Below are 22,674 nucleotides of genomic sequence, written 5' to 3' on the forward strand. Positions count from 1 at the left end.
AGCCACACCTTACTTTAGTTCTACATACATATTTTGGACTTACACTCTTCCAAACATTTCAAGTCAGGACCTGTCTTTTACTCTCTCTCTCTTTTTCTCCCCTTAAGTCCATTTAGAACCTCTGTTGAGCTCTTATTTCTTATTAGTACCCCTCTCTCCCCCCTTAACTCCATAAATTATGACCTCTCCTTTCAGGATCTCTTATTAGGACTAAAAATAATATATAGTTTTAATTTAAATTAGATCTTTAGGACTCCTCTCTCACTCAGGCTTAAGTCTTCTTACTACTCTCTCTTCTCTCTCCTTTTAAATTATGTCTTGAATCTACCTCTCTTTGTCTTTCTATCTCTCTCTCCTTAAAAGTGTTTAAGGCCTCTCTCTCTCTCTCTTTAAAACATACATATTTTGGACTTACACTCTTGGACATTTCAAGTCAGCACCTATCTTTCACTCTCTTTCTTTTTTCCTCTGCTTAAGTCCATTAGAACCTCTCTCGAGCTCTTATTTCTTATTAGTGCCTCTCTCTCCCCCCTTAAGTCCATAAATTACATGACCTCTCTTTTTAGGATCTCTTATTAGGACTAAAAATAATAGACAATTTAAATTTAAATTAGATCTTTAGACTCCTCCCTCACTCAGGCTTAAGTCTTCTTACCACTCTCTCTTCTCTCTCCTTTTAAATGTCTTGAATCTACCTCTCTCTCTGTCTTTATGTCTCTCTCTCCTTAAAAGTGTTTAAGACCCCCCTCTCTCTCTCTACCCTTAAGTCTTTTTTTTATCTCTCCTTTTTAGGACCTCTTTTTAAGACATATATATGTGTGTGTGTGTGTGTGTGTGTGTGTGTGTGTGTGTGTGTGTGTGTGTGTGTGATCTTTTATGAGCAGAACAAGCTCAACAACAAGCTGTCAAGCGAGAGTTGAGGCAAACGAGGTTGAAGAACATATTATAGTTGAAGAACATAGGGAGGATCCTGCCCAAGTTGAATCAATGGAGGTCGAAGGAGAGGGGCCAGGCTCCTTACCTCCTACTAGTATGGATGTGCATATTGTGGATCTAGCTAAACAAGTGAAGAGAAATATTTCTTATAAAAATTTAGATCATTTACTTGAAATGGATGTGAATGAGTTGAAACGTCCGAGTGAAGAACCTAAACATACTAAAAGGAGGTCAATGAATAAAAGTGCAAATGAAATGATGTCTCATTTCAATAATCTTGACACTAGAAAAAGCTTAGTTGTTATCAATTGTACTTGTATCAACATAAAATGGTTAGTAAAGTTAGTCAATATATAAACAAACCAAAAACATTTCAAGCAGGATATCAAGAAAGTATGAAAAAGCATAAAGGAGAAACATGAACATAAAGAAATACTTCACTCATGATGCTCCCTATGCCATTTCGGTCTTCCTTGTCCTCCTCGTCTCCATGAACTGCATTTCTTTGAGATTTTCAAATGAAGAGTGGGAGATTGAGTAGGGTTAAGTGTGGAATGCTCTCAACTAACATAAAAACATAGATGATGGATGTATATATGATAGATAAAAATGGGCATTATAATTGTGCTATGATAAGTGGATAAAAAGCCAGCATGAGGATGCATAAAAAGTGGATCCTTGATATGAGATAAGGGCTTCAATTTATAGAGTTGGAGACTTGGAAATTGACGGTCAAGATTAAAAGGGTGATCAAGGGCTAACATTGAAAGGGGATGTGGTCCCAAGTTTGAAGGATTAGCCTTGTGACAAGTGTCACAAGGAGAAGTGGGTGCAAGGGTAAGTGTGCTCACACATGTGAGAAAATATTAGGAAGTCCAAGTGGTGACTTGTGGAAACACTTGTGGAAAGGTGTAAGGGCTAGTGGAAGAGAGTTTATGACACATGGGCCAAAAGGGGAAAGGGTAGGGTGGCTCTATGGGGAAGAGTATCCTCACACATGTGTGAGAACCCCTTGGTCATGTTAGACAACTCAGATAACCAGAGGACAACTGAGAGGGGGGAGTGAATCAGTTGTCAATAGATTACAGAACTTTAATCATTCAAATCCTTATTACCGGAACACATAAACTCAATACCAAAATGCATAAACCAAATATCAAAATAACTGATATAGCAATTAAACATAAACATAAATCACAGAACATTTACCATTCATCCATAACACATAACACCAATATTTGTACATGAAAAACCCAATAAAGGGAAAAAACATGGTGGGAAGCCTACCCATAGTCAGATAATACTTTTGCAGTAAGTATGTGATTACAGAATGAGGGGCATGCACATGCAAGAGGGTCAACAGCCTAGAGCGCACTGCTCATAACAAAAGGAGCCTCACTGACTACAAAATAAATCCAGACTACAATCCGGAAAGAAGAGTGAACTGCAAAGATAACATCTCTTCTGCCTGAGTACAGTTCAAGTTAAGCTTAGTACTGGAGGTCTTAAACCTCTCTTACCAACCCAATTTGATCACCTATGATCGACCAAAACTCTTGCATATGATTACAACAATATTCAGACAAGTAAGCGCATAACCATCCCATAACCATAATCCCCTTAATCCCATGATCTATGGAGAGATCTTACATCATATATATACCAACCTGGGACCTAAACAATTAGGTCGGCCACCTAAAAGATAATACAATAAATTCATAACATAAAACCGCAATCCAATGATCAACCAAGTCGTCTTAGGCCGAAAAAAATATAAACCAATCATTAAATCCTGTCAGTAACGCATTAGGAACATCCTCCAACACGTTACATAAACCGGTCCATAACCTAGATAACACTAGACCCAAAATATGTCACCATAAACCAAATCCAACACCACCAATCAATAGGAACATGAACAAGATAACCATCAGCATCTCGAAAGCCATCTAAAAGCCGCACTAACACCATTTATCACATGTATCAAAAGATCTTCAACAAAGCTCTGTCGATAAAACCCTTACCGATGACCAAAAGGCTTACTAGAACAAATGATAATATCTCAGTCATCAAATCCCGAACCAACTGATCGTGATACACATCTGAATAACATGAGTGATAGATCCAAATCAATTCCACAAACCAAAGCATACTGGAGCATATCGGATCAATATCATAATCCAACCACTCTACCAGAACCAACCAAAAACTGGTAAACAACCAAAATAGCTGGTGTTGCCATCAATGACAAATATCAATGCAACACATAATCAATTCCTCCAAATTGCCAACAATCTCCCCCTTTGCCATTGATGGCAACACTAGATGTGAAAAACATCCAAGTGCCAAGAAATGTCAAACAAGTCTCCCCCTATGTAAGACAACCAACAAACTCCCACAAAAGGATATAGAAATGAAGCTCTGAACCAAACTCCCCTAATGAATATATCTCTCCCTTATGTTTTTCACAAGAATAACTCTCCCCCTTTGACATCAATGCAAAATATCTGACATAAATATCAAAGAAAAATCATAAATCCTCTGATTCTTATAGCTAACTACTCCCCATGAGTAGTAGCACCACCACATCAATTCGGAATGAGTAGTAGCTCTGATAATGCATACTAGACTGATTCCAATCAACATCACTCAAGTCTCTACCGGAGGGGCAGAAACCCCCAATCTATCTCTGAAGTACTGAAATGATTCTTTAGGCAAAGGTTTAGTGAAGATGTCTACAATCTTCTATTTAGTGTTCACATAAACCAGTCTGACTTCATTCTCTTCCACTTTCTCCTTCAAAAAGTTATACTTGATAGATATGTGCTTTGTCTTAGAATGAAATACCGGATTATTTGATACATCAATAGCAACAAAGTTATCATAGTGAATAACTGTCAATTCATTACAATCCACCTTTATATCCTTCAACATTTGCTTCATCCATAGAACTTGTGTATAATTAGTAGTGGCATCAACCTACTCACCTTCAGTAGTAGATAAAGAGGTACATGACTGCTTTTTGCTGATCCATGAAACAAGTTTCATTCCAAGAAAGAAAGTTCCACCAGATGTGCTCTTTCGATCATCAACATCTCCAACCCAATCTGCATCTATTTATGCACATAATATAAAGTCATCATTTTTAGGATACCACAAACCATATTCAGTTGTTCCTTGCAAATACCTGAAAATCCTTTTCACCATACTCTCATGATTTTCTCTAGGATCACTCTGATATCTTGATACAATACAAATTACATTCATTATATCCAGTCTAGTTTGAGTCAGATATCACAAACCTCCAATCATAAACTTGTACCTTGTAGGATTTACCTATGCAGATGCATCTTTCTTTGTCAATTTATCACTTCTAACCATCAGAGTACCAATGGACTTAGAATTTTCCATACCAAATTTCTTCAACAACTCCCTATCATACTTAGTTTGACAGATGAAAATACCTTTATCAATCTGAGTAATTTGCAAACCTAAGAAGAATTTCATCTCCCCAATAATAGACATCTCAAATTCATTCTTCATATTGTTAGAGAATTCCATACACAACTTATCTTCACCTCCAAAAATGGTATCATTAACAAAGACTTCAATAATCAATATGTCATCATCAGTTATCTTATAATATAAATTACTTTCAGCATTACCTTTAGTGAAATCAAGCTTCAAAAGATATTTATCGAGTCTTACATACCAAGCTCTAAGGGCTTGTTTCAATCCATATAAATCTTTCTTTAACCTGCAAACCATGTTTTTGTCATCTGAAAGTGAAAATCCATCAGGTTGCTCAATATAAACTTCCTCTTCAAGATCTCCATTCAGGAATGCACACTTAACATCCATTCAATAAACCTTGTAGTTCTTATGTGCAACATAAGCAAGAAATAATCCCATAGCTTCAATCCTAGCTACCGGTGCAAAGGTTTCATCATAATCAATTCCTTCCTTCTGAGAATATCCTTTACAAACCAATCTAGCTTTATTCCTCACAGCTTGTCCATCTTCATTCAATTTATTCCTAAAAACCCATTTAGTTCCAATAACATTCTTATTTTTAGGCTAGGGAACTAAAGTCCATGTGTCATTCTTTGCTATTTGATCTAATTCTTCTTCCATAGCTTTCATCCAACATTCATCTTTACAAACTTCAATTACTGATGTCGGTTCAACTTGAGAAATTAAACATACCTCATCAGTTGCCAACCTTCTTCTTGTCATTACTCCCTTTTTTTTTGTCTCCAATGATCTGATCTTCTGAATGATTCAACCTTACATACCTAGGAGTCTTCTAATTTTTTGTTCCTCTATCTTGATCTTCAGTTACTATTGAATTTTCTGATACTACCGAAGTAATTGGTTCAACATTCTATTTCAGTCTAGGTGCTACTGGTTCAGTTATGATCATTTCCATTATCGATTCTCTCTCATAAGTTCTAATTTGACTTCTATTATGCTCATCCACCTTGACATTTGTGCTTTCCACAATTCTCTGCAATCTTTTGTTATAACATCTATATGCTTTGCTTTCATTAGAATAACCAAGAAATATTCCTTCATCACATCTAGGATCAAACTTTCCAATGGAATCATCTCTTTTGATATAGCATTTACTACCAAAGATTTTGAAATACTTAACTGTCAGTGTATGACCAAACCATAATGCATAATGTGTCTTACTGGTATCTCCTTTGATATGAACTCTATTGAATGTGTATACCGTCGTGCTTACAGTCTCTCTCTAGTAGACATGAGGCAGATTAGCTTCCATCATCATAGTTCTAGCTGCATCCAAGATAGTTTCGTTCTTCCTTTCCACAACTCCATTTTGTCGAGGTGTCTAGGGTGTAGACAACTATCTCCTTATCCCATTCTTCTCACAATAGTTGTTAAATTCACTGGATGTGAATTCTCCACCCTCTGACCTTAAGCATTTAATATTCAATCTTGTCTTTGTCTCAACTTTAGCTTTAAATATTTTAAACTTTTCTAATGCTTCAAACTTCTCCCTTAGAAAAGTAACCCACATCATTATTGAATAGTCATCAATGATTAGCCTAAAATATCTATCACCCTGAAATTTTTTTATTCTAACAGAACCACACAAATCAGTATGAATAAGATCAACAACATCATTAGATTTATCTTATGTACTCTTAAAAGAAGTTCTGACTTTCTTTCCCATTTGACATTCCTTACATGCCGGATTATAGGGCTTTACAATCTTAGGTATATCTCTAACTGCCTTAGTAGAATTGATCTTCACAATGCATTCAAAATTCACATGACACAACCTCTTATGCCATAGCCAACTCTCATCAATTTGTGCAATCAAACATGTCTTCTCATCAGAGTTCAAATGAAAGATATTACCTTTAGTCTATGTACCAGTTGCAATCTCCAATCTAGATCTCTTGATAATCTTGCATTTTCCATCCTTGAACTGTAACTGAAATCCCTTATCCACCAACCGTCCTACACTCAAAATATTATTCCTTAAACCTTCAACATAATAAACATTATCAATTTTATGCTTACCATCCAATGATATTTTTCCTCTTCCCTTGATCATGCATGCTTTGTTATCTCCAAATCTAACCAAACCACCATCAAATTCTTGCAAAGAGAAGAAATTTCTTTTATCTCCAGTCATATGATATGAACATCCCCTATCAATCACCCATTCATCCTTGTCTTCAACTTTAGTAGCAAGGACCCTCTCTTTAGGTACCAGATCATCTTCATTGATAGCCAAAAATACCCATTCCTCTCCATTGCTAGATCCACTAGCTAAATCTTGTGTCAGTTCATCATCAAAATAAGTCACACCTTCCTCATCCCCAAAGTAACATGATTTGTGTTTGTTTCTCTTGTACTTATGCTTGTTCTAATAATCATGGTTAGGATTGAAAGATCTTCTAGCTCTTTCTTCAAATCTTGAATTCCTTTAAGAACATCTAGATACAAAATGACCTATCTTATTACATGCAAAACATTTAAAAGGTGATTTTACTTCATACTTATTTCTTGTCGATCCTTTAGGTACTCTTCTAGCAAATAAGGCTTCAAGTTGCTCAAACTTTTCATCTTCTTTCTTCATATCCTCTAGTTCCTTCACATATAAAGCTTTCCAATCACTCTTGCTGGTAGATGATGTAGATGCATGAAAAGAAGGTTCAGATTTTACAGCTCCAAAAAGTCTGAATTCCTCAAGTTCAAAAGTAGATAACTTCCCAACCAAGGTATCCCTATTTACAGAGGTGTTTTCCATAGTTCTCGGCTCATTAATTGTAGTAGCCTTCATCGAGCAGGTGGAAAATCTCTCAATACTTTAGAAACTATTTTATCTTCACTCAGAGATCCACCACAACATTGAATTCTCATAACAATCTCATTAACTCTTTCTATAAAAGCAGTAATCCTTTCATCTTCTTCCATCTTTAGGTTCTCATAACCCACTCGGTAACCATCAAGTTTAGCAATTATAATAGTAGGGTCACCTTCATTCAGATTCTCCAATTTGTCTGATATAGCCTTTGCAATTGATTTATCAGTTAGTCCCATTATTTGTTGATCATAAAGTGCACACAAAAGGGCTTCTCTAGCTCTACAATCATTCTCAAGCTCCTTATCCAAGCCTGCTAGAGGAGCATTGCTAGATGCTAGATTAAAAGGATTTACCCATTTCTCAATGATCTCCCAAAGTTCCTTTCTAAGACATCTTAGATGAGTCTCCATTTGAATCTTCCATACCCTGCAATTTGTTCCATCAAGCCTAGGAATTTCTCTCTGGAAAATAATTGCAGATGTATTTGATGAACTTGAACTTTTAGATGCCATAGGATCTTCCTCAAGCGGTTAATCATCTATAGAGAGGACCAAGCTATGATACCAATTATTAGATATCTCAGATAACCAGAGGACAACTGAGAGGGAGGGGTGAATCAGTTGTCAACAGATTACAAAACTTTAAGCATTCAAATCCTTATTACTGGAACACAAACTCAATACCAAAATGCATAAACCAAATACCAGAATAACTGATAGCAATTAAACATAAACAAAAATCATAGAATAGTTACCATTCATCTAGAACACATGACACCAAGATTTGTATGTGGAAAACCCGATAAAAGGAAAAAATATGGTGGGAATCCTACACACAGTCAAATAATACTTATGTAGTAAGTATGTGATTACAAAATGAGGGGCCTACACATGCAGGAAGGCCAACAACCTAGAGTGCACTGCTCATCACAAAAGGAGCCTCATTGACTACAAAATAAATCCAGACTACAATCCGGAAAGAAGAGTGAACTGCAAAGATAGCATCTCCTATGCTTGAGTACAGTTTCAGTTAAGCATAGTACCAGAGGTCTTAAACCTCTCTTACCAACCCAATTCGATCACCTATGATCGACCAAAACTCCTATATATAATTACAACATTATTCACACAGGTAATCACATAACCATCCCATAACCATAATCCCCTTCATCCCATGATCTACAAAGAGATCATACATCATACATATACTAGCTCGGGACCTAAATAATTAGGTCGGCCACCTAAAAGATAATACGATAAATTCATAACATAAACCCGCAATCCAATGATCAACCAAGTCAGGTTAGGCCTAAAACAATATAAACCAACCATTAAATCTCATCAGTCAAGCATCAGGAACATCCTCCAACACATTACATAAACTGGTCCATAACCTAGATAACAAGAGACCCAAAATAGGTCGCCATAAACCAAATCCAACACCACCGATCAACAAGAACATGAAGAAGATAACCATCAGCATCTCAAAAGCCATCTATAAGCCACACCAACACCACTTATCACGTGCATCAAAAGATCTTCAACAAAGCTCTGCTGATAAAACCCTTACTGGTGACCAAAAGGTTTACTAGAATAAATGATAGTATCTGAGTCATCAAATCCCAAACCAACTGATCATGATACGCATCTGAATAGCATGAATGAAAAATCCAAATCAATTCCACAAACCAAAGCATACCAGAGCATACCGGATCAATATCTTAATCCAACCACTCTACCGGTAAACAACCAAAACATCAATGCAACACATAATCAATTCCTCCAAATTACCAATAGGTCAAAGGTGATGTGGACATGTGAAGTGACTTGTGAGTCACATGTGGAGTCATATGTGGGTTTGGGTAGATGTTTAGTATTTTTAATTTGAATAAATACTAACATTGGTTAATTTTTGGATTGATTAGGACAATGAGGGGATTAGATGATAGGTTTGTATGAATCATTAAATTAGCCTAATTAATCATGGATTAATTTAACTAATTAGGATTAGGGATAAAAATGGAATATTCCATAATGTGAGTTTGTTTTATTGAAATAAATCAATATTTGAAAGAAGTAATTAAATATGATTAATGGTAGGTTAATATGATTAAATATGATATTAATTAAATATAATTTAATTAGAAGGTAATGGTAGGTTAATATGATTAATTAAATAAATCATGTGATAAATACATAATTAATTAAATATTAATTTAGTCAATTTTACGTGTCTACATTTGCCCCGCTTTGATATAGTATCATGAAGTGATGTTATGTCAAAGAAGAAAAAAATCTAGTGGATAAAAAAGGATAGGGACTAGTTGAACGATACCCTAGTCACTGGTGGGTTTAGGAAGGATGACAAGGAAGTCGTGGAATGCACCCTCGAGAGGACATGTGGGTTAAGAACATGGGTGTGCTCTTGAAATGGATTGGAATAGAGAATGAAAGGGAAAAGGGAGGGAGAAGAAAGGTGAATAAACTGAAGCCTCAAGGTAAAATGGGGAGATGGAATGAAAGAGGATATGATGGGTTAAATAGAATGTGATGAAAAGGATGGGATTGTTGTTATGCATTATGTAGAGTGCAATCCTAGGTTTGATTTTGCAAAGGATTATTGACATTATTGATTATAGGAATTAGAATGTAATGAATATTTGATGCGTGGACTAGACTCGCAGACAATAGGTTATCTTAATGTATCCAAGTTCACAAACACCTGTGATGGTGTAAATGCGAGACTTGATGGATCGTACAAGAGAAACTGCAAACATGCCATACCACAAAAACTATGCCCCAATGTACAAGATGACCTAGATGGTAGAGGCTACATAGCCCATCATGTTAGAGACGGACTACGATGTATGTGGCTTGAATGGGGGATTGGATGGGGGGGGGGGGGGTTAGCTATGTATGAATGATATACAACAATATGGATTGATGGATGGATGAAATGAAATAGTAGGATATGTTTTGATGTTGACTAAGATACAGGAAACCAAGGATGAGTATTACACCTATAAATAGACAAGGAATATTCCCCTGCATTCTGGTTCACACACTGATGGTCGAGGTATACGTTGTAGTCAATAAGCCATAGTGATCCATGACTTTGTAATTTTGTATAGGATATTGTAGCTTAGTGAACTTCCCATGCAGACACCATTAGTATTTTCCCCAGAACTTCATTGGAACAATCTACAAATAGAAAACAAAGATAAAATACCATGAACCATCCTTGTCACTCTAATAACTTTTGGATATCCCTGAGTGACATAGGAACATGATGTAAATTAATGTAAGACAAAAGCACTATCAAAACTCAAACCAAAGAATCTTCTTGCCAAAAGATGTGTCATCATGTCTTGTTGTAAGGAAGGATGCATCCTTGTTAAGGCAGTTGTTTGATGTTTAGCCTAGGCATTTGACTATTTGCAGACTAATTGATAGTTTGTCTTGTTTGAGTATTTGATTTGCAGGCTCAGTTTGTTTTCGCATTTGATAGAATGTTTGTGTGAACAAGAATTAGTTTATTGCAATGTTTTTGATTGAATTTTGTGATGTTTTTGGATTTTCTAGTTTTGCAATGTTTTTGGTTGTATTTTATGACATATTTTGAATGTTTTTGGTTTATTTCATGATATTTTTTAAATGTTTTTGGTTTATTTCAGGACATTTTTCAAATGAGTAACTTAGTGAATCACTAGTAGCGAGAATCTACTCCCATCATTAGTTTAACAAAGTTGCTCCCGATTAGTTGTCAGTGTGAAGGCATGATGTGGGACACATGAGTCAATAACCCTGATTGCATATCAATAACAAGCCATTATAGATATGATGTATGACTAGATGTAATGGATATGATCACAACAAGTCTGAAAGATAATGGAGCCATAGCCTTTACGAATGACGCTTGTTTGCTAGGTTTTCACTGCCATCCTTATCCAAGGCGCCACCAAAGTGGTTTCCACCATTTGGATGAATAATTTTTCTTTATTATTTTCTTGAATTTTTTTTTGTACTTTTTTTCAGGACTTTTTTTTAAGGTTTTTGGTATTTTTTGATATTTGATGAGCCTGATGCTCTGTACGACTTATGTATGGAACATTTTGAGATGCATGTTGTTGATTGGATCTACCAGTGGTTCTCCTTCTAAAGTTTCTAACTGATATGCCCCAAACCCGAAGAATGCAGTGATGATATATGGACTCGGCCAATTGGATTCAAATTAGCCTCGGTGTTCTCTATTTGGTTGATTGCAAGGATTCTCTCTAAGAACAAGATCTCCTACCTCAAATGTGTGAGGTTTGACCCTATCATTGTAGCTTTTGTTCATGCACTACTAATAGGCTTTGAGGTGATTATAGGCAGCTTGTTGCTTCTCATCAAGCAGTTCCAAGTCTTGTAGATGGGAGACTCAGTATTCTTCATCATTTATCAAATTGTGCAAGGAAACTCATAGGTATGGTAATTCTACCTCAATAGGCAAGATAGTCTCTACTCCATATACAAGTGAGTATGGAGTTGTGCCTATGGGGGTTTGAATGCTAGTTCGATATGCCCATAGTGTTGGATCCGGACAAATGTGCCAATCTCGACCAACATCATTGATTGTCCTCTTTAGGATCCTCATTATGTTCTTGTTTGAGGCTTCTTCTTGACCATTTCCTTGTGGGTAATATGGGGTGGAGAAATGGTGTTGGCTATGAAAATTGTCATAGACATCTTGATTTTTGAAGGGAAGCCCATTATCTGTGATGATGGACATGGGTACACCATACAGATAGATGATGTAATTGAGAATGAATGAAGCAATTTGTTTACTGATTACTTGGGTAAGTGGAATGGCTTCGATCCACTTGGTGAAGTATTTAGTGGTGGTAATGATGAATTTGTGACCACTAGATGAAGATGGATGGATTTTACCCACAAGGTCTAGTCCCCACTAACAAAAGGGCCATGGTGTTGTGATGGGTTGTAGTTCCTGTGCTGGTGCATGTATCAAATCTCCATGTACTTGGCACTTCTTGCACTTTCTGACAAAGTAGTAGGAGTATTTTTCCATAGAAGGCTAATAGTATCTTGCCCGCATGATCATTTTAGCCAATGAAGGGCCACTTGAATGCACCCCACAAATACCTTCATGCACTTCTTCTAAAACTATGGTCACCTCGCCTTGCTCTAAACATCGGAGGAGAGTACCATCAAGACCTTGTCGATATAGGGTTTCGATAATGAGAGGTGTATCAGGCAGATTGGCGTATGAAGGGTTTTCATTGGTTGCTTGATTGGTTTGGTGGAAGGATTTGGTCGTGTAGGTAAGCATAAAACTCACCATACCATGGGGAATCAGGACCGACGAGGTGACATGCCATTCAGATTCTAGTATATCATAAGCAGGGATCCAAAGTTATTCTACTAAGAACTCGTAGCGTGTTGAGTTTTGTGGAAGATCAAGAAGAGAGGCTATTGTAGCCATTGCATTTGTAGCTCTGTTATGTTCTTGAGGAATTTGATGAAAGGTGATAGCTATGAATAATTCCTTGAAAGTGTCAACCATTTTCTTGTAAGGCATGAGCTTATTATCCTTAGTTTGGTATTTATCATTAACCTGTCGGATGACCAACTATGAATCGCCATATACTTGTAGGTCCTTCAAGTTCCATTGTATTGCCATTCAAAGTCCTGTGATTAAGGCCTCATATTCTTCTATATTGTTTGTGCATGGGAATGTGAGCCTATATGACTTTGGGATTCTATCCCCTTAAGGTGTGATAAAAAGAATACCAGCTTCAGAACCATGCCTAGTGTATGACCCATCAAAATATAGCTTCCAGTGTTGTGTTGGCATGACTATGAATATTTCCTCATCTAGAAAATTTGAGATGAGTGGATGTTCTCCTATGAGTGGTGCTTCAGCCAATTGATCTACAATTACTTGCCCTTTGATTTCCTTTCGATCTACATACTCAATATCGAACTCTCTAAGGATCATAACCCATTTTTCTAAGCGGCCTTTAGTGTTGGTTTACTAAGTAGGTACTTGAGTGGATCTATCTTGGAAATGAGTTGTATCTTGTGTGTCAGCATGTAATGTCTCAGTTTGGTTGTTGCTAAAATCACTGTGAGATAAGCTCTTTCAATAGGGGTATAATTGAGCTCATACCTTACTAGTGTCCTAGAGATGTAGTACATTGCATATTCTTTTCCTTCTACATTATGTTGTGCTAGTAATACCCTTAAGGCCATAGTTGTAGCTGATATGTATAACAACAATGGTTTATCTAGAGATGGTGGTGCTAGCAACGGTAGTGTCATTAGGTAGTCCTTTAGCGGCTAGAGCACTTCCTGGCAGTTCTTTTCCCATTTGAAATGAACATTCTTATGTAGCAAATGCATGAAGGGATGATATTTATTGGATAATTGTGCAATGAACTGACAGATTGATTGTAGCCTCTCTTGTAATGTTCTTAACTAGCTAATGTTCTTAGGAGGTGACATCTCCATGATTTCTTTGACTTTTGTAGGATCAACCTCAATTTTCTTGTTCGAGACAATGTATCCTAATAGCTTCCCAGAGGTCACTCCAAAGACACATTTCATTGGATTTTGGCAAACGTTATATTGTTCCAATCTAGTAAAAATTTTGTCTAGCACAACGAGGTGAGTCTATTGTTAATGATTTAGTGATTAAATCATCCACATAGTCTGCCATTAGTGTATGCATCATGTCATGGAAGATAGTACTCATTTCCCATTGATATGTAGCTCCTACATTCTTGAGACCGAATGGCATCATATTCCAACAGTATGTACCCCACGAACATGTAAAAGTTGTTTTGTGTTGATCCTCTGGGGCGATCTTGATCTAGTTATATCCTGAAAACCCATCCATGAGAGATAGCATTACATGTCTTGTTGTTAGGTTCATGATCATATCAATGTTGGGTACAGGAAAATCATCCTTAGGACATGCTTTGTTTATATCTCTAAAATCTATACAGATACAGATGCCCCCAGTCAGTTTGCCTACTGGTACGATGTTGGATACCCATTCTACATAGTCAATAGGTCTGATGAAACCAATGTCTAATAGTTTCTTGAGTTCTACTTCTACTAAGATTGTGATCTAAGGGTGCATCTTCCTTAGCTTTTGTTTTACTGGTTTGGCTCCTTCTATGACTGTTAAGTGATGCATTACTAGTGTAGACACTTAAATTAATTATTTTAATTAATTTAACCCTCCATAATTAATCTATTTAATTGTGTTAACCTTTATTCTTCTCAATATTAATTAAATTTAATCTAATTAATATTGTCACTATAGTCCAATGATTTATTTATTTAATAAATCAATTTTCCCTTTCTTCCTCTAAAGTACTAAAAAATTAATTATTCTTAATCCCCCTTTTAATTAATTAATTTCAATTAATTAAGTAATCTAGGTGATTCCTACAAATCACCTTGTCCTAATCCATCATTAGTCTAATCAATTCTTGTAGAAACTCCCTTAATCTTACTTATCATTATCTTTCAATTTTTAATTCCCCCACTCATTCTCTCTCCTAATCAAATCCTCCTACAAATACCACTTGCTCCTAATCCTCACCTAGTTCTTTTGAATAGTCCCCTAATCCCTTGCTAATACCTAATCCTCATGATTAGGTACAAAAGTCAACTATAGCCATTTATAGCTAAATCCTCTTTGTCTCCCTCTCACCTTTCATCTTAAATGCCCCCTTTTTGGGTGAATGTGAGATTTTGAAAATCTCACATTCTCCCATGCATCTCACCTTCCCAAGGAATTTTAAAATTACTTTTTTCTTTTCCAATCCCCATGCACACAATATCTTGGGAATTTTTAATTCCATGTGCATCCCCCAAGGAATTTTTAATTCATTTTTTTCCTCCTAGGTACATTCGGAACTCTTCCCTATGTACCTTGAGGAGGGTGGAGGCAAGAAATTCCTTTATGACAAATCTTTTGGTCTCCACCCCCCTTGATATGTCATTGTCCATTGATCCATGTGATCTCTTCTTTTCAATCCTATCCCTCTATTTCTTTTCAATCTTGACCATCTGTTTTCCTTCATCCAACTATAAATTGGGGTCTCCATACCCTCATTTGACATCTCCAATTTGTGCAATCTTACGATATTAGTTGGAGCCTAGAAATCATCCCAAGTATCTACATTATAGCCAAATCCATATCCTCCACTTAATCATTTCATCAATCCATCTTGCATCCATCAATCAATCTCCCACTCACCATTGTTGTGCAATCTTGGAGATCCATCCACAACCAAGTAAAGGAGCACATCCAATCAAGTGGAGCAATAGGGCGCATTCCACTTCATCATTCGCTGAATCAAAGGAACAAGAGAGATCTTCTCTTGCAAGGTATAAATTAGTTAGTTTATTGCTTTCATTGGTTTTATATGCTTATTTGTATTTAAAATAACCCTCTAACACCTTGCATGATTTCCCTTGGTTCATTCTGGCACGCCTAGTGGGACCAGCGTCTTAAAAATCTAACATTTTTTGTACGTTTTTTCACGATTTTTAGCTGCAGGTTCCAGATTAGCGTGAGAGTCATCAAATTAGCACGAGCATCACAGAGTCAACACATGCGCTTGTGGTTTGGCATAGGCGTAAGCGTTTCAACACGTGTGTTTTGAATTTCAAAATTGTTAACATGCCATTTTCTGTAGGTTGTATTTTGGCGCATCTGATTCTGTTTTAGCGCGTCTGCCTTAGTAAAAAGTTTTTCTTGATTGTTGGATTGTAATTTCTTATAATTTCTATTTTAAGCACTTAAAATCTAAATCAGAAAAAAGGGGGGGGGGGGGGTTTAAAAAAAATCAATAAAAAAAAGAAAAAAGAAAAAAAAAAGGTTGTTATTTTGTTTCTACTAACAATGCAATCAGTGCGTATGCAGATGGTTTAGAGCCTATGCACTGGTACAATGCATCTGTTGTACCCCGCTTCCTGCTTTCTATCAAAATTTTAAAATTTGCATTTTTGAAGTTTTTGTTTCCTACTAATCCTTTTGTTATAGCACGTATGCTCACGGTTCGGTGCAGGGGCTTCTGTTTCAGTGCGACCGCTCAGGTATAATTTTTATTTACTATTTTAAATCCTACTTTTCTGCATTTCCTATTTTTTAGGAGGAAGACACTGCTTCGGTGTGTACACAAGTGTTTTGGCATCTGCATAGGCACTTTGATGCGTCTACCTACATATCAGTGTGTTCATTATGCTCATAGGGTTTTCTATGTTCTGATCATTTTTTGAGTTTTGCAGGTCTATACGATCAATCCAAGATTAGAAACAAAAACTACTAACTGTTTATTTTGCAGAATGTTGGGCGAAAACTGATTTTTCCACTAGTCTAGTTGTCTTTTGTTCATTTCTAGATTAACACACATTTTGTTTTGGGCATTAAAATTTACAAGCATTTTCTTAAGATTAGTAGCACATTTCATTTTCTTAAGGGACAATAAGCAACATGTTTATCATGTCTTATTTCATTTTGATTGCCTATTTTTACCCTTAGAGGGCCTGGCTTCCCGATTTCCCTGGCACTTCGCATAGGCATTGGTGAGAGGGGAACGACCCAAGTGGTAATGGGTTAAAGCCAAGATCTTTCGAACCACTATAAATAAATGTGTTTGAGATGAAATTTGCAAGCAACATGTGCTGATTAGTTCATACCGACACTATGTCTCCACATAAACCCTATAGGGCGTAACCCTTATAGGCTAGGAGCCTTCCGTAACTACGGAGCGTAAAATGTTGCATGGATGGCCACACAAATGGATGCCCTAACTAAGAACTCTTGTGTTTAGAAGCCAAAAACCCTCTAGTCATTGGTGTAGGAAGTCGGACCTTCGAAGGCGCTCACATTTTTACGCTTCTTAGTAGAGATACAAAGTTTGCCATGGGGAGTTTTCATGGGAACTGATGCTTGTCTGCCTCAAATAAGTGAGTTTCAAGGGTTGAGCTAGTGGGTTCAAACATCTAAGTATCTTCTTTGAGTAAGCATAGTTGAGAAACCAAGTAAGGTCCATTACTATTGTCCTTGCCAACCTTAGGAAATGTCGTAAAGGTGAATGATTGTCTTTGATTCACACTTGGCCGATGTGTTTGCTATGCTTGATATTTTATTGCCAAGAGTAGAGAGATAAACAATCCCCTCATTTTCCACATTTGTCAAACATTCTCAAGTCCAATTTTCACACCTTGCATAATCAAAGTCCCAAATCTAGTCCACCATATTTTCACCTCATGTTTCATAAGCCTAAGTTGTACAAGCATCCCAACAAGTCAATCCATCATCCAATCAAGAAGAAGAATCTTACCCAAGCCCAAGTCATTAGATGTCGTAAGTTTTGGTATACCAACCACAAACTCTTGCTCAAACATAGGACCTTTATGCACCAATATCACGATTATATTCATGGTCATAGCAATGAGTTTGATGCTAGTGAATAACTAAGAGTTTGTGCCCTACACCAAGGATCAGGCTTGTCTTTCAACACCAAATATCATCAAAATTAGGGTGGTTGCATTCTTTCATACAACTTTCCATCCGAACCTATCAGTTATTGAGTCATTCCCATCCCAAGGATAATCTTGTCATCAATTTCTTCAAGTCATCACTATCATCCATCTTTGATCTTTCATCATTAACATTTTCCAAGGACTTCACACATCAATCAACCTCAATATCCAACCAATCCTCAAATCAAATCAATATTTAAGCAATCATCTTTAATCAATCATCCTCCAATCAATCATCCTTCAATAAAATCAACCTCACTGCAAGGTCTTATACTTTGTGAAGTTTTATTTAGACCTCATATTTAATGAATCAATCATTTGGATTTTGTGCTTTGGAAAGAATCTCCCCCAAGTACCTTTGCTTCATCATTTGATTCGATCAAGACTTTTATCCTATGTCTTTATTTTTCTTGGGATCATTAGTCAATCCCTAGTAGAAAGAGGCTTTGATCATTATCCTAAGGTCTAAATTTTACCCAACTTGGTCGACGTCTTGCTTATGGTTTTCATCAAACATCCCCCACCTAAAATCCTCATCCAAGGACTAAGGTGCAATCTTAATCAAACTCTTGTCCTAATCTAAGGACCCCATCAATCATTCTATCTGACTTCATCAAATCAAAATCAAATCAAAATCCAAAATCTTAGCTAAGTCCTTTCATCAAACTTTTCTTCCAACAAATCTTTCCAAAAGATTATTCTTGTATGGTCACAACTCGATCTCAAAAGAAGAAGATGGGAAAACAATAATATGGCATGTCAAACATTAGTGTTCTATATCAAGACCCTACACAAGATCCCACATAAGGGAAAAATGTGCAACCCGATATTCAAGTTCCACAACCACAAGTGAACCCTAATATGGTTGATCAAGATGATCTCTCCCTGAAAGTGCGAACATTCCTAGAGGATCCGTATAATCAAGAAATGATGGAGAAGTTCATTCGACATAATCCTAGTTGTCTTTGAAAGACCCTCATTGAAAATGGAGCTCGCCTTCCCCCTGATTTTGATAGATCCATTCTTGATCAACAACCACGAGGATAATTTTCTCCTACTCACATTGTTACACTATCATTCAACCTCAATCAATAGCACCCGTGGTATCCATCCCTATGGTTTCCATCCAACCTTCTTCCTTCTTGACATCTATACCATTATCCAACCCGATCACCTCTATTCTCCAACATGCCTCTATGCCACCCTCTTCTACCTAACCACGTGTCTCTATTCCACAATCTTTCATTCCTCTCAACAATACCGCTAATTTCATCAATACTTCTCTTCCTCTTGTCACAACAATCCATGGGTCGTGACTAATTATCACTCAACTCCCCATCACATCGGTCATAATGTCTCATATTCCCACCTCTTCATCTTACCAATGTATTAGTGGTGGTGGTATACCTTCCACAACTCACCAAATACTTGGGGAAAACATGGTCCATCATGTCCAAGACCCACAACATGATATAATCAAGGAAATTTAGGACATGAAAAACATCATCAAAAACATGAAGGAAGGGACTAACAAAAGAAAACCTTACTAATTCAAGGAATTTTGTCCTTATCTTTATGATCCTTAGCTATTGGTTGCACCTTACCCACTAGGGTTTGAGATGCCTAAGTTAACAAAGTATGAGGGTCAGGGGAGCCCCGAGACCATGTCCATGAGTTTCACATCTTATGCCAAGAGGTCTCCTATAGCGACTTATATCTCCATAGACTATTCCCTAAGAGTCTCATGGGAGATGCTCTTGCATGGTTCTCATCCTTGCCCATAGGTTCTACCACCTCATTTCTGGACTAAGCAGAAAATTTTGTGGCCCACTATGCTTACAACATTGTCAATGATGTTTCCATGATGGACCTTTGTAACACAAAACAGAGGCCTGGGGAAACTTTCGTCAACTTCTTACAAAGGTGGTGACACCTTATCAAGAAATTCCAGTGGGATATGCTAGAACAACACCAAATCAAATTATTTTAGAAAAATTTGGTACCCAAACTATCAAACCCTTGACATCTAAGTGCATAAAGTATTTCCAAAAGTTGACTAACAAGGGCCTAGCTCTTGAACGTGTCTTGTTAGAGGAGGACACCCTAAAGCATTATCAAAAATCAAGTTAGAATACTTCCCTTTATCACAACGATAAACCAAAGTTTTGGTCTAAAAACAAGAACGTAGTCAATGATGGTGTCATTGATGCAAAGTGAGTCCAGACCGTGGCCGATCCTCCAAAATACACTGCCACTAATCACCAATTCAACACTCATCAAAGCAATAAAAATCAATCTTAGAGGCCTCCCAACAATGTCTCAGTCCAGGGGCGACCACCCTAATCTAACAATCAGGCTCCAAGGGAGTATACTCCCCTTGCTGAGCCCATTGAGGTTGTGTTCCAAAAGCTTGTCCAAGCTAGTGTGGTTGTCTTTCTGATAACTCGTCTGTCTGTTCCTAACCAACCCAAGCCTAGATGGTATAATGAGAATGAATATTGTGACTATCATCGCATCAATGGGTATGATACACGAAAGCATATGAAACTAAAGAACTACATACAAGATCTCATTGATAAGGGTGATATTGAGGTAGCAACAACAAAATCTAGTAACAATAATGACAAACTCAAGATGTACTAGGAACCCTTCCCAAAGCATGACAAAGGAAAGGCTTCATCATCTAATGTTATGAACTATGATTATTCCAATTATATGTCCGGCTTTGACTCCTTGGTGGGCTGTATTGAGCTTGTAGATAACCACGTCAACGTCATCATTGTCCAAGGAGCTAACCTGCCCCCTTCCCAAAATAGACCTAAGATCACTGTTCAAGGTAGTCTCATCCCTCCTCAACCGGAAATAAAACCCAACCCTACTAAGATAGTCACTCAAGGCACCACACCTTCCACTTCCCACTCTCAAAATGAATGCAATGTAACCACCCATCGTGAGAGAGTAATTGTCCAAGGAGCTCCCCCTCGATCGAACCCTCCCTCCATATCATCCACCCATCGATATGACCTCCTTGACCATCTTGGGAAGATCCCCACACAGATCTCCATATTAGATCTCCTCAAGACCTTCCCTACCCACAAGGAGATTTTGGAACAAACCCTCCTCGAGTCACACGCCCCCAATAATATCAGTGTTGCCAAATTCCAAACCCTCATTGGAAACCTTGCTTCCAAACAACATCTTGTTTTCACCTCTAATGATGCTCCCATTGATGATGATCATGATAAACCATTGCATATTGAAGCTCTTATTCAGAAACATAAGGTTAAACGCATCTTGATAGATGGTGGATATAGACTCAATGTCTATGCATACAAGTTAATAAAGCAATTCAGACTTTCTGAGGACTTGGTTGACATGTCATGATGAATTACAATCAAAGCCTATGATGATGCAGAAAGGGTTTCCAATGGAATGATCATTTTGCCTCTTCAAGTGGGCCCTGTTATAGTTCGGATCCCTTGCCAAGTTTTGCATCTTGATCTCCCCTATAACATTCTCCTTGACCACCCATGGATTCATTCCCTTCAAGATGTTCCCTCCACTTACCACCAATGCCTTAAATTTCCCTTCAATGGTAGAGAGATCACTATTAGAGGTGATCCACAACCTTTTCAGTATTGCAAGCTCTTAGAGGGAAAACATCCATACCATTTCCCGTTAAACAGACCCACTCCACCTCCTCCATCCGATACATATAAATTTTATCCACCTCAACCCAAATAGAACCTAAGATCAAGATCTAGACAATGGCTATGGAGAATACAAACTTGAGGATGTCTTATTAATAGGCAATCTCCCCTTGTCTCCTAAGTCATTTGGAAAGCCCAAAGAAATAAAAAAGGATCAAAAACCCATTATGCAATGTAAGGATGCCATCTTTAAGCAATGGGGGCCACCTGATGAGGAAAGTCTTTAGACATATGTTTCTTCTTGGTTGTACCATGAAGAGGATGAAGAACCATCAAAGATTCCCAAGAAGATGTATCCAAAAGCATCAACCATGATGGATAAGATGGGTTATAAGGGACATGGCTTGGGGCCAGAAGAGAAAGGAATCAAAGCAACAATAAATCCCATCTCACACAACTATAACAGAGGCTTGGGCTACACTCTAGTACCTAAGATCACTATCACTGGTACCCCTTCAAGTCCCTCATTAGATGTCGAAGACTCTGTTGAAGAGGAATTCCACAAAATGGCTTTTGAGTATGAAGGTGATATCTTCTTTGACACCCATATCAACACCATCGCCCCTATAATCCCTTCCACTCCACATGAGCTACAACTTGTTCATCCTGAGCTTATAGATTGAGACCAATGAGACAAACCCATTTTAGACATATGTGTCGATGATAATTCTCTCATGGCTCTCCTGACTATGCGCAATTTAGAAGAATGCAATAGAGTTCATGGGATTCAATTACATGAGAATGGATACTTTGGTAGTCAGGTCAATGCCCTTAGTCGCAAAAAAGAATAAAAAGAAAAATCATGATTCCTTAGGTGAAAACCTCCCTGAGGCAATTTTGGATGAGGAAAAAGTAAAAACAAAGGGTGTATCTGAAAGCAAAAACCTGGATTAGGTGCTTGAGGATGAGGGACTTGACCTCCCTACCATTGTGCCTCCACAACAAGACAAGTCAATCTTACCAATAGAAGAAATGTACACTATCAATGTCGGCACTAAAGACACCCCAAAGAATATTCTCATTGCTAAGTCCTTATCAGATCAAGAGAAACAAAACTTTATCAATTTTCTCATAGAAACAAAAATCAACTTCACCTGGTCATATGCTAACATGCCAAGCC

Source organism: Cryptomeria japonica, chromosome 5, assembly GCF_030272615.1.
Source record: "Cryptomeria japonica chromosome 5, Sugi_1.0, whole genome shotgun sequence".
Lineage (NCBI taxonomy): Eukaryota > Viridiplantae > Streptophyta > Pinopsida > Cupressales > Cupressaceae > Cryptomeria > Cryptomeria japonica.